Source organism: Misgurnus anguillicaudatus, chromosome 20, assembly GCF_027580225.2.
Source record: "Misgurnus anguillicaudatus chromosome 20, ASM2758022v2, whole genome shotgun sequence".
NCBI classification, from domain to species: Eukaryota; Metazoa; Chordata; class Actinopteri; order Cypriniformes; family Cobitidae; genus Misgurnus; species Misgurnus anguillicaudatus.
The window spans coordinates 30,783,252-30,795,910 of NC_073356.2; positions in this window are offsets into that span (position 1 = coordinate 30,783,252).

The window sequence follows — 12,659 nt, forward strand, 5'->3', positions numbered from 1 at the left end:
CCCGATGAGCGCGAATATCGAATCACTCTCGCTTGATCGTGTTATTTAACCAAGTGATGAATCGCTCCATTTTGATGATCACATGCACCGCTAGCACAACCATCATTTTATTGCTCATACTCGAACCTGTAAGGCTAAGTAATACATTTTGGCGAATTGCTTGTCCCAGACCATTTGTGCCGTGGCCATGAATGATACCCCAAATCATGCAGCTTATTGAGCTGAGAGGTAGCAATCCCTTTTTAAAGGGATAAGACTTTGTCCTAGCAATGAATAAAAGCAAAGATATCCCATAGACTTACATTTAAAGGTAAAAAAAATATTTTTTTTGGATGAACTATCCCTTTAAGGAGACACCTGAGATATGTACATGTACAGTATTGACCAGAATAACAAACACACAAATTTGTGTGTGCGTCATTTTATACTTAGGCCTATGATTAGCCATCTAGCAACCACCCCAAAGATTTTAGCACCCCCCCAAAAAAAAAACGCTGCAATTTTAATATCAATACAATTGAAATCATTCAGAACAGCAATGGCGTAGCAACAAGCTGAAACCCATTCGCAATGTGTAGGTGAGTTTTGCATAGGCGTGCCCCAATCGCATTTGTTTTATTAAATGTATTTTTTCATACTTAAATTACCGTTATTGGTGTTTTTTAACATTGTAGACCGATAAATATCTGTTACGGCTATTATGTGGTACTGTAACATGCAATTAAACCCACGCCTTCATAATGTGTTGTGCTTCAGCAGTGAAATCTCATGAGCCCGACTCCTTCATCATGCTTTCGGTAAACATGATTATCACATGATACTTGCCCTCGGCTACACTTTCATCAGCTTTAGCTATAAACAAACGTACCGTCACCCTAATCTAATCCATTTAGCACCCTGATGGGTCTCCTCATTTGTAAAATCGTTTGCTTGTATGTGCATGTGCTAATGTTGTACGACACGGATAGATCGTGCTTTGGATGGGTATTTAAAGCTGTCACTCAATGTTGGTGTTCAGAAACACTTCAACCATCAGCTTTATGCTCGGTCGACAAAACTGGGTCACATTGCAAAGCAGACAGTAACTAGGAAGTCAGAACACAGTGTTGTTTGAGTCAGTTATAAAGTCATCTCGATATATGAAGTTAATAGTGCGAAACATCAAGTAGTAGATCTGAGTTGGTTTTGGGGGGTGATGGAGAGCATGGTGCACTGAAACACAACTAAATATGTGATTAAATCACAGAAAATGTAGCATGCAGAATTTTACTTGATATCATGTGCTTTAACTCTTTCCCCGCCATTAACCAACGGTTAATTTTCTGAAAAATTGTGACGTTATGTCGATTAATTGCCTGTTTTAGGGCTTTGGCGGTCATGACGATTAATTGACTTTTTTATTGTTTTGACATTTAATTCTTATATTTTTTCTTTGTTTATGAAATTATTTTCACACATTGCTGTAATTATTTAAATTAAATCTTTTGCAAGGTTTACCTGGCAGTAAATATTAATACACATAACACATTATCTGATACAGTCTCGTTTATACAGGCACTGCAGCTCCCCCTTGTGTTTTTAGAGAGATGTGCAATCATTGCGGTGATCTGAAATAATCACGATGAGGTCAAACAATCGTGATGAGACGATTATTTAATCATTGTGATGCTGTGTTCACACAAGCCACGGTAGCGGTGTCAAGCACGAGTGATTTCAATATTAAGTCAATGTAAAGACGCGTTGACGCGTGTCTGAAGGTCTCGCACCGTAAATGAGGCGTTTAGGTGCGGTGCGGTAGATGCGATTCCGCCTCATTCGCACGTCTTGTTTGCGCTAATGGTGCGAATTGAGCGTTGCCGCAGCCAAAGCACAATTTGAAAATGTTTAACTTTGGCGGAAAAACGCGCCGCATTAACCAATCAGGATCTTGCTGTATGATGTAATTACCGGATGCGAGTGGAGTCGCAGAAGCCCCTCCCATGACGCAAATTTTCACGTAAATGTGTCTCTATGACTAGAATTTCACACGTGGCTTTCACATGCGTGTGAATGAAGCGAGTAAACTCAAAATGTTCAAGTGGCAAACTAGACGTGGTAGACACAAATTTGACGACTCAAACGCGGCTGGTGTAAACACATGGTGACAGCCCTAATCTCGTTGTTTAAGAGAAAATATATGCATAAAAAAGTGTTCCTGATGAGTTTTATGTTAATCTATAATACCGTGGTTATTTACTAGATCAGTGGTTCCCAAACTTTTTCAGCGTGCGGCCCCCCTTGTGTACGGTGCTTGCCTTCGCGGCCTCCCAAAGAAAATTTGCGACAAAAAACTGTTCTAAAACTCAACATTTTAATAATAAAAAAAGGTCTCATGCCGTAAATAAGGCGTTTAGGTGCGGTGCGGTAGATGCAATTCCACCTCATTCGCGCGTCTAGTTTGCGCGAATTGAGCGTTGTCGCGGCAAAAGCACAATTAGAATTTTTTTTACTTTGGTGGAAAAACGCGCCGCATTAACCAATCAGGATCTTGCTGTAGTAGTGATGTAATTACAGGATGCGAGTGGAGTCATAGAAGCCCCTCCCATGATGCAAATTTCCACGTAAATGTGTCTCTATGACTAGAATTTCACACGCGGATTTCACACGTGAATGTCTCGATGACTAGAATTTCACACGTGGCTTTCACGTGTGAATGAAGCAAATAAACTCAAAATGTTGAAGCGGCAAACTAGACGTGGTAGACACCAATTTGACGACTCAAACGTGGCTGGTGTAAACACATGGTGACAGCCCTAATCTCGTCGTTTAAGAGAAAATATTTGCATAAAAAAGTGTTCCTGATGAGGTTTTATGTTAATCTATAATACCGTGGTTATTCACTAGATCAGTGGTTCCCAAACTTTTTCAGCGTGCGGCCCCCCTTGTGTACGGTGCTTTCCTTCGTGGCCGCCCAAAGAAAATTTGTGGCAAAAAACTGTTCTAAAACTCAACATTTTAATAATAAAAAAGGTCTCGCGCTGTAAATAAGACGTTTAGGTGCGGTGCGGTAGATGCGATTCCGCCTCATTCGCGCGTCAAAAAACTGTTCTAAAACTCAAAATTTTAATAATAAAAAAAAATGTATACAAAAAAGTAGTGCTTTTGGTTAGTAGCCTTATTTTTTAGGTTTAATTACACATAATTCATGATAAATTAAAATATTTTTTATAAAATGTCATAAAACTGGGGCCCCCCCGGGCACCATCTCGCGGCCCCCAGTTTGAAAACCACTGCACTAGATGGTGTACTTACCCAATTTATAAAGAAACTAAAGCAAAAAAAAATTTACTAATTCTAAACTCTGTGTATGTTTTGATAATCGTTCTGAATTTGATCTCTAACAAAATTCCTTCATAAAAATGCAATTATTTCTGTTTTTTTGCTATTTTTTAAAAGGAAAATACCCATATTTAAGAGTTTATAAGCAGAGAAAAAATATAGATAGGATGAAATGAATTTTTTTCACGTTTTGTTTGTTTGTTTATTGTTTGTTTACAAGCAGAGGGTCTGTTCTTTCATTTGATATATTTGTATTTTTATATATTTTTAGAAGAAAATTTTCCTGGAAGGCATTTTGCGAAACTTTTGTAAAGCTTCAAAAAGCATTAGAATCAGCTATCCTTCTGCGAGTTAAACTGTTATTAGTTTTTGCGGGTTAAGAATTAATATCGTAATGGAGCTTTACTGGGAAGATGTCCTCACCACATGCTTCTAGGTCACGGATAAATCATTCTTGGCTTTTACAAGACCTGTGGCTTTTAAACGTTGGCCATAAAGAGGATAATAACTTGACTTTAATCAGAGCTGAAGTCCAAGCACAAGCCAACCCACCAGCACTTACTAAAATTAAAGCATATGTTGTGCTCATCCCTACCAGGATTTCCATGCATGTCCATGCGCGGATCTTGCGTCAGGGGACCGATCCGGTATAATTTGTGTTTTTATCATTCCCAGGTCAGGGCAGTTGGCACGGAGAACTGCTGAAGCTAATTACAGAATGGTTTCAAGGACAAAAGATGCATTGCTATTTTCTCGAGTCTAATTTAAATAAATGTCAGGCTTGGTATGCTTCTGCGCTGACTCGTCCTTGATTCATCGCAATTAGCACTTACAGTACCCTAATCATTAATGCGGTTCCTTCATCGAAATGAATGGCTGGCTCCAGATCAGTTATACGGAGATATACTTTATGAAACCTTTTAACACACTCTTGGCGTTTTGTATGATCTCCTGTTTCAGTCCATCGTGAGGGAATCAGTGATTGTCTTGTAAGTAGCACTTGGCTCGAGTGACGTCCGGGTTCCGGCTCTTTCTTCCTTGTTCTTAAGTGCAATTTACTGCTGTTTGTTCCTAAAGAGTGTACTTCACGTATTTAAAGCCTTTCTTTTAACAGTAGTCATTTGAAAGCAATTAGGCTTAAATGAATCTAATGCTTTAGCACTTCAAGAGTGTGATGTACAGTATTTGCTTACTTATCCTAAAAAGTCAAGCGTATGTGTATGTGAGTATTTATGAATATTGTCGTAGCCACTTGGCTCACAGTGAACACGACATAAAGGGGAGACCACACCAGAGTATATTTTAAACAAAAGTATATTTATTAACTAAAATATTCATGAAGTCAGTATATGTAAGAGAAAACAAAACTGTTGTGTAAATCAACATAGTGAATGTGTAGTGCAAAAAGGTAAAGAAGCAGGGCTGCAGCCAGCCCTGCTGAGAGTCTGCTCGCGAGTGCAGTCCTAGAGAGCGAGCCAGCTGGAGAGCACTGATTTTATCCAGCCTCCAATTAGGTCATCAATTAGCCACCTTGGTACAACCCCCATAGCTCCTCCTGCAAACCAGAACAGAAACAACCAAAACCAGCCACAAAATACCACACTAGCAAAGAGAGAAAGTGGCAGACCCCAGCACATTACGGGGTAATGGAAATGAGTCTGGTTTTGTCACCATGTTAACTTTCCTATAGTCAGTACAAAACCTAAAGGTGTTATCAGGTTTTTTTACCAACAAGCATGGTGATGCCCAGCTTGAGTAAGAAGGCTTAGCCAAACCATTATCTAAAAGATACCGGACACTGTCCTCCAAACTTTTGTGTTTATCCGGTGAAACCCGATAAAATCTCTGACGAATAGGCTGTGCATCCCCGACGTCTATGTCGTGCTCTATTAGACTCGTACAGGTTGGAATGTCTGAAAATAAAGAAGAAAACTCAAAAATTAAGCTTTTCAACTGTTCACGTTGCCTCCCCTCCAAATGAGTCAAAAGACTGTCCAACTTAGCCAGCGACTCAGTGTTATTTAACCGCCCATGTAGGACTGCGTCGTCCGGACCCTGAACCCCATCTTCAGCTGCCACCTGAGATATGCTCAATACCTCCTTGATAACTGCTAGCCCCACAGGTTTCATGTCAGCTTTGTCACCATCCACAGACAATGTTGGGGAATAATAAGGCTTGAGCAGATTGATGTGACATAATTGGGTAGATCTCCTACGCTCAGGAGTAGACACCAAATAATTAAGTGCTGAAACCCGCCGCACAACAGAATAAGGACCAGAGTACTTGGCCCTAAAAGGCGAACCTGGTATAGGCAGTAATGCTACCACTTGGTCCCCTGGACTAAACTCTCTAGTCTCCGCCTTGCGATCATAAATTCTTTTCATTTTTTGTTGAGCTTCAGTTAAATTAATACTTGCCATTTTCCAGGCCAAAAACAGTTTGCGACGAAACCCATTTGTATACTCCGTCAAGCTTTCTGGTGGCTCTGAATTATCCAGATCACTGCTCAGTACAGACAAAGATGAACGCACTTTGTGAGCGAAAACCAATTCGTTCGGGCTAAAACCTGTACTTTCCTGCACTACGCTTCTTGCCTCCAGTAATAGCCATGGTAAGCCCTCTTCCCAGTCCCTTTCCATTTCAACACAGTAAGCACGCAACAAAGATTTTAAAGTGGCGTGAAACCGCTCCAGAGCCCCTTGGCTCTGTGCATGATATGCACTACTTAGATTGTGCTTTATGCGCAGCTGCTTTAGAGCCTCGGCAAACGTCCTAGACGTAAAATTTGAACCCCTGTCACTTTGAATTACCTTCGGTATTCCAAAGATAGATATAAAATGTGATAGTGACTTTATAATTGACTTTGTTGTTATACTTCTTAGGGCATATGCAGCAGGGTAACGCGTAGCCTGACACATTATTGTAAACAAATATAAGCAGCCAGATTTCGATGCAGGTAAGGGACCTACACAATCAATTATGAGATGTTCAAATGGAGTACCTACTGACGTAATTGGATGTAGTGGCGCAGGTTTAATAGACACATTTGGTTTACCCGCAATTTGACAGATGTGACATTCCTTATTAAACTTAGCCACATCACGTTTTATCCGCGGCCAGTAAAAGTGCTGTAACAACTGACTGTATGTTTTCTTTACACCGTAATGTCCAGTGACTTCCCCGTGTGCAGTTTTTAACACTAGATTACGATATTTCTCAGGAACAACCACCTGCCACAATGGATCTGCTACCTCAGGGTTTGCAAACGGTGACCACCTACGAAGCAACAAGCCATTTTGGACACAATAGTTATTATCCATGCTTAAATCTGAAGCCAAATCAAAATATTTCTGAAGGCCAAGATCGTCTTTTTGTGCTTCAATCATTTCACTACGAGAAAGTGATGCTGGCAACTCTGGAATATATAATTTTAGTTTCGTTTTAGACGCATCAGATGGCTTCTCCGACTGTGCGCGACTCATTGCGCGAGTCACCGCACAGGCAGTGAACACCTCTGGAAAATCTTGCAGATTTTTGTCAGACTCAGCTGATGGTACCACGTCTTTTCTAACCACAGGAGGTGGTAGTAACCCCTCAGGCCAAACACGGCCCCCACCCAAATTATTTCCCAAAATGAGTTCAACACCATCTATTGGTAAAGATGGACGCACGGCAATTGTTACCTCTCCATTGCAGAACGCTGAAGACAACTGAATCTTATGCAATGGCACTGAAAATGGTTGAAGATCAATTCCACGAATTAAAACTACATTTCCAGTGTTTGAAACTGAATTGAATGGTAGAACAGACTCACTAATAAAAGACTCTGATGCTCCCGTATCCCGTAATATTCTAACTGGGACTTTTTGAGCATCGTCAACCAGTGAAACGAAACCTTCTGTGATAAACGGAGTATAATCCACAACCTCAGACACTGCTGTTTTATCACCGTCTATCTTCCCAACTTGTACATTCGTCTGTTGATGATCGGGCGCGGTTAACAGAGCCTCCTGTGATCCAACACAGTGCTGTAATTTCGTAGCAAAAACACTAGACGCACAGCCTACAGGTTTGCTACTGCCTGCTTTACTCTTATTACGAGCGCTCAATATTGGACATTCTTTTTTCCAATGGCCCATTTCTAAACAATAGTGACATTTATTGTCAGCATCCATGTCCCTGACTCTGTTACGAGTTGAATCGGGCCTCCAAAAAGGACCCGCATTAAAAGGACCCGTGTTAGGACGACCAGGGCGATGTTCTCTACGACTATACTCATGTCTTGGCGGATGCTCCCTCATTGGATTTTTGTGCATTAACACGAAATTATCCGCTAGGACAGCAGCCTGAGCGGCCGTCCTCACCTGATGTTCACTTACGTAAGTGGCAATTCGTTCTGGCAAAATGTTTTTAAATTGCTCTAAAATCACCAAGTCGCACAAATCATCAAAATTGCTAATGCCCTCAGCCGTACGCCAACGATGGAAAAAACTACTGAGCTCTCTAGCTATCTCAGCATGAGTTTGTCTATCATTCTTTCTCTAATTACGGAAACGTTGTCTATACGCTTCTGGAATCAATTCGTAACATTTTAAAACTGCATCTTTAACACACTGATAGTTCTTTCTCTCTGTAGTGGGCAACGCAACAAATGCTTCCTGCGCTTTCCCAACTAATACAGTTTGCAAAAGCAAGATTTTATCCTCATCATCCCACTCTCGATCAGAAGCAACATTTTCAAATAGTGAGAAAAATACGTCAGGATCACGTTCATTGAATTTGGGAAGAAATTTGATCATACCAGCCAAACCGGATTTTTCACCACTGCCACTGGGGAAAAATTTACCATCGGCTACCAGTTTGAGTCTGAAACGCTCGATTTCCTTATCCTGCTCTTGAAGTTTAAGTTTCTGCAACTCCAATAAACGATCCTTTTCACTCTCTTTTGCCTTATGTTCCAGTTGCATTCGTAACAGCTCTTTATGTTGCTCAAACGTCAATCCACTATCAGGAGACGACGACATGCTTGCTGCCACAGGTATAACTGGAACCGATAGCCCTGTACTACTTGTGTCTATTGGTGTATTTGTAGGCAACACTTGTTTGTCTTTCAAATGTTCACGAATAAAATCAACTATTTGCTCTTTTTTAGCAGATTTTGACAACGTTAATCCAATCATGTAATGATCTGCTACATTAAACAATTGCTCTTTTGTTAAGGCTAACAACAAACTCTCTGATGGAGTGCTCAAAAAGTCATGCAACGCGCTCATAATTTAGCACTTAATCCACCTTTCAACACTGTATCAAATCAAACACAAACACAAACTAAAGCCCTCAACTCAATCCAAAGATCAGTCTTCCAGATTATCCAACCAAACAACTAACTTACGTGAATAGCTACAGCCTGCAAAACAGGACAAACAAACTACGGAGCTTCCCCGTATCTAAACATTTACCCACCACTATTCTAACCTATTTTCACACTGTGTCCAAGAACCGAGCTCTTTACTCACCCATACCGCTGGAGTCGTACTGTCCCGACCATAGGCCAATTCAGTCGTTTCTTCACGGCGATGTCCTCGGTCCAGACACCAGTGACGCTCCAACCTAATCCCCAGCGCAGAAAAACGCTCTAAGACGGGGTTAAATGATTGCTCCAAAAATTCACTGTCCTGCTTCGCAAGCTGAAACACTTCACCAAACCAAATGGTTGGAACTAAGCTCTACACTGCAACGCGACATATATGTGACCAGTCACGGAAAGTAGGGACACAAGTCGGATCTGGGGCATTTTGAGTTATTCATAGATTCTGAAAGCGCAGATTCTAAGCTTTCCAACGATGTGTAACACATGGAAATCTGATAAGATTTGGAGAAGTTGTGGCCATTTGAATGTAACACATTCAAGAAAGAGAATGCTGAGAAATTTGAGAAAGAAAAAAGTTAACACTTTCCCTTTTCCCTGGCTGGAGAGACAATAGGGCTCATTTACATCTCATTTAGCTAAGCCATACCCCCTGTAAAGCCGTTTTGAGATACAGAGGTTCTACCATCATATGTAGTATTTTATTACAGAAGTCCGAATGACAAAATGCAAAGATAAACAGGACTTTTAACGTTACCTTTGCGGGGATCACAAGTCGAATCCAGTCTGTTTCAGATGTGTGAATCATCCAATGATTTTGTCCACAAATGCGTATAATCCGTGAAATATAGATATATAGTCTATTTCTCATGAACCTCTGGTAATACAATATAATATACAATCTGAGGACTATTTACATCGTAACATGTAAGGATATATCAGATTACACTCCGGTATTAAACACATGAACCCGCCTTCAAAGTTTGTATTTAAAATAATAGATAATCCAAAAACAGCACCGTCGAAAACGTGAAGTCCTTAAGAGATGTTACCAATCGCTCGCTCGTTCCTCCATCAGCCAATGACTTACTGGAAAATATTGATAGACAAAACATGTAGCCAATTATATAAAGAATACAACGATCTCTGTGTAACTTCTGTGTGTTTGGACAAATAACAGTCAGCCGCATCTCTGACTTTATGGGGCGCCGCAGTCGGATGACGTCAGAGTACCGCGAGAGCGAGTCGAAATTAAACTACTCCGTAAGATTTCTTAAAGAGCTCTCGCGGTACTTTGACGTCATCCGACTGCGGCGCCCCATAAAGTCAGTGACGCGGCTGACGTATACTGTATGCGGTTGACTGTTATTTGTTCCGCTCCAGCTTCTTTTTTTATATTTCTTTTGTTTTGTGCGCCCGAGCTTCATTTACAGTCTGGGGAGACGCACGCTGTAAGTTTGAAAAAAATAAATAAAACTCAGCAAACATGTCTAAGGGACAGAGCAGCCACGTCACTACAGTCACGTGACTTCACGCTCGAGCCGGAAGAGAAGACAATGCAGAATAAAGGCTATTTTTGGACCAAACTGTATTTTCGATGCATCAACACAATTTTACTGACCCACTGATGTCACATGGACTACTTTGAGGATGTTTTTATTTCCTTTCTGGACATGGAAACCGTAGATAGATTTTCAATGGAGGATACAGAAAGCTCTCGGACTAAATCTAATATTAAAACATCTTAAACTGTGTTCCGAAGATGAACAGAGGTCTTCCGAGTTTAGAACGACATAATGGTAAGTCATTAATGACATTATTTTCAGTTTTGGGCGAACTATCCTTATTTAGTAGTCACGCTGTTCCCTTTGGGGGCGGAGGCGAAAACACAAGCTTATACAGAATGTAAATATACACACAGACAATGACGCCCCCCGCTGCACGCTAGAATCTCCGGAAAACAAGCCTATTTTAACCGCAAAATGTACGCTTTTAAATATACATAAACTGCTATCTCAAACATGGAGAGGCTTCTTCGTGATCTCAACTAACAGATTCTGCAATAAAACGAAAATCACAAATTTTGAAAAAAAAAACTTTGTTTCTCATTTTCTCAAAACTTGTGCTGCCGACTTGTGTCCCTGGTTTCCGTGACGGGTCACATATGTTTACTACACAATACAAACAGTGTGGATCCCCTCTAAACATTCGGCCCAGCACGATTACGTCACACACGCACGTCAATCGGCTAATTGCGTAGCACTACTTTACTCGCATTACGCTCTTCTATGGTAAATAGTGAGAATTAATAGTAGCCTACCTTGCAAAATTCAAAATTGGTTCAAAACCGTCGGACGAGCCCCCATATGTCGTGGCCACTTGGCTCACAGTGAACACGACATAAAGGGGAGACCACACCCGAGTATATTTTAAACAAAAGTATATTTATTAACTAAAATATTCATGAAGTCAGTATATGTAAGAGAACACAAATCTGTGTGTAAATCAACATAGTGAATGTGTAGTGCAAAAAGGTAAAGAAGCAGGGCTGCAGCCAGCCCTGCTGAGAGTCTGCTCGCGAGTGCAGTCCTAGAGAGCGAGCCAGCTGGAGAGCACTGATTTTATCCAGCCTCCAATTAGGTCATCAATTAGCCACCTTGGTACAACCCCCATAGCTCCTCCTGCAAACCAGAACAGAAACAACCAAAACCAGCCACAAAATACCACACTAGCAAAGGGAGAAAGTGGCAGACCCCAGCACATTAGAGCTGGGGCATCACAATATATGTATGCATATTTATAGGATAAAACAATATGTGTACACACACACACACACACATTCTGGTTTCCATGTTTTTTGGGGACATTCCATAGACGTAATGCATTTTATACCGTACAAACTGTATATTGTATTCCCCTAACCTACCCCATTCCCTAACCCTGTCACGGTGATCCGTGTCATGTTTTGTGTCTGTTCCATATTGTTATCACCTGGACAATTGTTAATTATCACCTCATTCATTCCACCTGTGTGTCATTAGTCTTTGTGTATTTATACTGCTGTCTGTGTCACACTTGTCGACGGAAGATTGTCATTACTACCCTGTCTGTTCCCCGTGTCACATTTTGGATGTTCCTGTGTCACTTACCTGCCTGTTATTTTACTCCTCGTGTTTTGGTTTCCTATTTTATCATTGAATGTTATTTATTTTCGAACTCTGCGTTTGCATCCTTACTCCACTCCCGTGTCATGACAAACCCCAACCATCACAGAAACCCTTCTTCTACATCACATTTAAAATAAACATCATTCTGTTTGATTTATAAGCTTGTTTCCTCATGGGGACATTAAAATGTCCCCACAAGGTCACAAAAACACTGGTATTTCTATCTTTTTGGGGATAATTGGTCCCCACAACGTGATAATTACCAGTTACACGGGTGATTCTCATGAAAACTTAGTTTTAAAAATGTCAAGCATGATTTACATAAAATGAAATGAAAAACAAAGTCTGGAGTAAATGGGAACATTAATTTAAAAACTTTTACTTATCATTTAACACTTTTTGTAACATAATTTAGTTAGTCCTAAAAAATCTCATTACCGCAACAGTCAGAAAACATTAACACTGACATATTTTCAAAATGACATGACAAACCTGAAAGAACATAATTTGGAGATTCTGCACATGCATTTAAAATCAAAGTATTATGCTTCTATTAATTAAATTAACATTTAATAAGCATCTGTTGCGGTAATGATAATCAAAATGTCGTGTAAGCATTCTGACAAGACAATATTTCAAATTAACTGTAAAAAATGATCTTACCTGGTAGCCATCTTGAAGTAACTGGTCCATGTGCTTGGTCACTCAAAATCAAACTTTATTAAAATTCTGTATGTGTGCTTAAACTGTTCTCAAAAAGTGTTGCGGAGGATGAGAACATCAGGCATGGACACATCATTTTCCT